This window comes from Pinus tabuliformis, chromosome 6 (genome assembly GCF_031772625.1).
Source record: "Pinus tabuliformis cultivar Carrire ecotype Pingquan chromosome 6, CPIR1, whole genome shotgun sequence".
In the NCBI taxonomy this organism is placed as follows: Eukaryota; Viridiplantae; Streptophyta; class Pinopsida; order Pinales; family Pinaceae; genus Pinus; species Pinus tabuliformis.
The window spans coordinates 1343208110-1343213343 of record NC_142292.1 but is presented as its reverse complement, the minus strand read 5'-3'; positions in this window follow the sequence as shown (position 1 = coordinate 1343213343).

Here is a 5234-nt window from a genome sequence, read left to right as displayed (position 1 = left end):
CAAATCCAAGGAGGTAGAGGATATTGGCCACATGGAGAACAAGCTTAGAGAAATGGGCAGGGATTTAAGTGCTATAAGACATAGAGAGACCATCACAAGAACTCACTTGGAAATAAAAAATGAGTTGCTAAGAAGATAACTTCAAGAAAAGGAGACACAATTGGCATGTATGGCCAGCTAGTCTATGGAGGCACTATAGTGTAGAACACCAGAAAAATCATATGGAGTATACCTCAAAGACCAGTGGCTACAGTTTCGAATCAAGACTTTGGCATAGGGAGGCACAATTCCTTTCCAAGATTATAGACAGTTTACGGACCTATGTGACCAAAGTTCAGTAGAAGACAAGGCAAATATAGCAGATTTCTATTTGCATAACATGTCCCTCATCGATATAAACCTATGGGACCACAATGCTATGCTAGGGAACCTGCAACTGATGGCCATGGCATCATGGATGAATCATGAGGAGAAAAGAGCAACAGAAATCAAAAAGTTGATGGAAAAAGAGAAAAATGAACCCTTAATGATTAGAGCTGAGCCATCAGACCCCATGGCTCTCATCCTTGCACACCTGCTGCTTACAAATAATCCTCAAAGTGCCCCTAGGTATATCAATGATCAGGCTCATGCCATTTCACATTTTGAGGACATGGAAATATTACTTGGGGAAGATTGTATTCATGCTGGTATGAGGAGGTGGAACACTCTCCCACAAAATATGCAAATTAGGGAGTATCACTCCCCAACAAGGATGAAAGAAGCATTAAGGAGAGTGCCATTGTATAAGCGCTCTATGTAGAGTTTGAAGGCCAGTTGTATTGGCCTCAAATTGAGTCCCCCACTGCTGCTAGGCCTACTAGAAGGTAGAAAAGAGGAAGAATAATAACAATAGTGGGAAGAGGTGGACAGAAAGGCAGGATTCCATGACAAAAAAGAGGACCTCACATCAGAAGTATGGGTTGTCAGGGAGGCCATCAGGGCCATCAAAGATGAGGAGATGGACTAGTTTCTCGGAGGATGAGAAACACCTTCAGTAGGGGGTGATGATGAGCCCCATAAATGGGTAATTATATGGGCTCATTTGTCTCCTAACCTAGCTTAATCCACCGTTCGCATTAGTTTATTACATGTTTTTTATTATATTTATGCTAATAGAGTGAGTTGGGTTGGTCATTATGCCATGAAGCCTAATGTGTGTTTAATGTAGATTTTTGGTCAATTTTGGAGACAAAGTCAAATATTTAATGGAAATTTGCAAACAAATATTCGAAGAAGACAAGGGGAGGATTTATAGGAGGGTGTCCCCCTCCTTTATGACTCCCCACTTTGAATTCTCCATCATGCAGCTCAGAGCACAAGCAGCCACATCAATGCACCAAAGAGGTAACCGAGCAAGTGGAGGATAACTTCTGTTTATCTCATGTTTTGGGAGCCAAGCCTCCCTGATTTTAAGGAAGTTGTTGGGGGCTTTAGTTGTATAAGTAGAGAGGCCTAGGGCCTCATTAGGTTGTTGAATGTTAGTCAAATTTTCAAAATTTTGTGCAGTTTTGCTCTGCTCAACTTCGAGCTTACTTTTGTTGACAGTTTCATGCAATCCTATTATTATTTTGATAATGAAGATTAGATCTTGTTCAAGCTAGCACTGACTCACCTCAAATGGCTAAATCTCTTGGGTTAGGGCCCAATCCAAGCAGCCAAGCACCTATTGTTTTGTATTTATATGTTTTGCTTCAGTTTATGAATTAGTTGCTATTAGATAGATTTCTATCTTGGTTAAGAATAGGTTTCTTTTGGTGATTTAAAAGGTTGTTTCCATTTCAGTTTGTTGTAGCGGGTTGAACAGTGATATGAAAAAAATCCAAAAAGGCCATCAACAGAGCCTTGGCCTCCTTTCCTCCCTCTGGGACCCTGAACTGAGGCCAAGACCCTCTTGATGTCACAAAAAACATAGATTTTCCTTTTCCATAGGATTTCTAGTGTTGCAGTTCGTTAGAAGGTTAATGCTTTGCTATACATATATGTCACCATGCTCATTTCTGTCTTTGCAATAAATTTCCTTCCATGCTTTCTTTCCATGTAGCATTTTTTTCCAGCATTTCCTTTCATAGATCAAAGTTTATCTTAGCTTGATGAAAATTTTGTTTTGTTTATGTATCTAGTTTTGTTTCTTACTTAACTTCAATGCTTGATCTTCAGTTCTCTTGTAGAAATCCTCTTCTCACAATAAGTCAGCCCACCAGCCATCGTCATTTCTCTTTGATTTATGTTCCACAGGTCACCCAAAGCAGTCCCTCACAAATCTTCCCTAGCTTGCTGCACTTTTCTCATGAACTTTCCTTTCTCCCCTTGAATAAGTCCAACCATATCTCTCTTCTCTGATCCTTTCTGGTGAACGCTAGACACCTTAAAACATCACCCTAGCATTCAGCTACCCTTTCCACCCACTTTCCTACAAAACCTCCAAAACTTCTCTCGGCATCCTCCTGTAAACCTCCTATAGATCCCCTACAGCCTCCTGTAGATTTTCCTGTAGGTGTCTTTTTGAAGTCCGATTGCAGGAAAAGCCTCGAGAAGGACACCTGGAACCTCCTAGGACCCATCCACACCTTCCTAAATCTCTGCAAACTCCCAAGTTGTCCTCCATCACCACCTAATGGTTGTCACATTCACAAACAAATAAATTACATGCATGACAATTTCACCTAAAAATACATAAAAAAATCCAAAAGATGTTTTTTTCTCATTTCCTTCTAGAAATAGCTTGAGTAGATGTTGTTTACTTCATAGGTAGGTAATGGCACTCATTTTATGTTTTTTCCTCTCTTTCTACAAAAGTAATATTAGTTGGTTAATTACGGTTTGCTAGGTTTACCTTACATTTCAGTCTTTTTCTCCTTTCTGCAAGTAGAATAGCCTCTGTAGAGTAAGCTTTCCTTTCTTTCATCATATACAAAGTTTCTTCTGGAATTCATAGAAGTTGGCTTGAGCTCCTAGTGATCTTGTGCCAGTTGACCAAGTGATAGCCTACAATAAGAATTAGTACTTGTGCATACAACACCGTCACTTCCAAGTTTGTTACGAACTACCGGGTGGATAAAAGTAAAGTAGGAAGCCCAGGAGTTACAGCATTATTGCTGCAATACTGGTGCTCACCAATTAGGCATAGGGACATGTGGGTCCCCATTTTTGTTTTATGATAACATGCTAGAGAGCATGTTGGATGTATTACAGTAGTGGACTCAAAACATTGTATGATGATACATATTTATGATTATGCATATTTTTTGTGTGACGATTGTGGTTCATGATTTGTTTATGGATGTCTTCTTACATGTGATAAATGCCAATTTAGAAAGTTATTTGCAATGGTATGTATATAGTGATTCTAGGCTCTAGGCACGTTATTGAATTAAATGGATTCAAATTCACACATCAAAATCTTAACTTGTATATATTTTATAAATAGGATAGGATTGTGTACACGATAAACACCATTCAATTGCATAACAAGTAGTAAGGAATCTAGACAAACATGAAGGTGAAGGATGCAATGGTCAAGGGCATCAGCTAAAAAGCCTATTACAACATCACATTCACCCTAGTTATTGGTGGAAAATCCAATGCAAATGTTGTTGGATTAGACTAACGAATGAAAGGTGGTGAAAATGGCCCAAGCTACCAAGGCAATATTCCTAGTGAAGCGACTTGCACCATTGATGAAACCGATATTAGGAGTGGATGATGGATCCATTTGAAAGATGCAAGAAGACAATGTATAAGAATGTGGGGGATGAAAACTACCTAAATTCAAAAAAAAGGCAGATATACGTGCACTTCAATGGGAAATGCTATGGGTAATATTTCTTGGCGGAGAGTGCAGTTCGAGGATTGGGAAGGATTTCTCCTTCTGTATCCTCTAATAGGTATGCCCCCTTACCCAAACACTTATGGATGATATAAGGCCCTACCCATAATGGTTCAAACTTTCCATGCCCTAGGCGATCATGAGCTTGGGCATACACTAGAACAAGGCCACCTTCATAGAAGGTACGAGGGTGGACTTTGTGGTCACACTGAGCTTTGGTGTACCTTTTCGCCACTTCGGTGGTTTTTAATGCAACATGAAGGTCTTCAAAAGCATGCTCAAGCATCATAAGTCATTTTTCTAAGGGTTGGGTGTCCGAGAGGAGTTCGACGACAAGGTGAAGGGAAGGGATTTCACACTTGATTTGTAAAACTGACCCCTCTCCAAAAACAAGGTGGAAAGGAGTGAACCTGGTGGTGGTATTGACAGAAATTCTATAGGCCCACAAAGTAGGGAAGAGCATTAAATGCTAGCTGGTCTTATGTTTATTCATTATCTGTTGAAGCATAGCCTTAAGGATCTTTTTGAGAACTTCAACTTGGCCATTACCTTGGGGATAATAAGACGATGAATATTGGTGTTCAAATCCTGACAAAGAAGATATCTCATCCCATATATCATCTTTAAAGTGTCGGCCATGGTCGGATATGAATTGTTTTAGAACCTAGAATCAAGCGATAACATGATTGAAAAAGAAGAGGGCTGCAGCAGCCGCAGTATTATTGAACGTGGGCATGGCTTCTGCCCATTTGGCAAAATAGTCGACGGCCATGATAATATACTTGCGTTTATTAGCAGATGGTGTTCAACACTCCATAAAGTCAATAGTAAATTTACATAAAGGAACGGTTGTGACAACTCAATGGAGGGGACTAGGTGGAGCTCATGCCTTAAGGACGTATAACTGGCAATTGGGGCAATGTTTTACTACTGCAATATAATCACCAAAGAGAATAGGCCAAAAGTACCTGACACGCATGATTTTATGGGCAGTGGCCATTCCAAAGAGGTTTCCACCACAACCGCCGCCATGTAGGCATTGAGCACTTGATCAGCTTCAGGATGGGTGAGACAGCGACAAAGGAAATTATTGACACTGCGACGATAGATATCATCATTAATGAGGAGGTAGCGGGGTGCCTTGATGTCATATACGTCGTTAATCATCACGATTGAGATGGGGGGAGAGTTTTTGGGTTTGAAGATATGTAAGGATTTCTTCGTACCATGGATCATATGAGGTAATGGAAAACAAGTGTTTATCCAGAAGTTTATTTATAACCAACCGATCAGGCGCTCTAGTGGGGAATTTGGAAATGTGTTCATCGAGGGCCAAACCTTTCTTACTTTTGGGTGTGAAAAACTC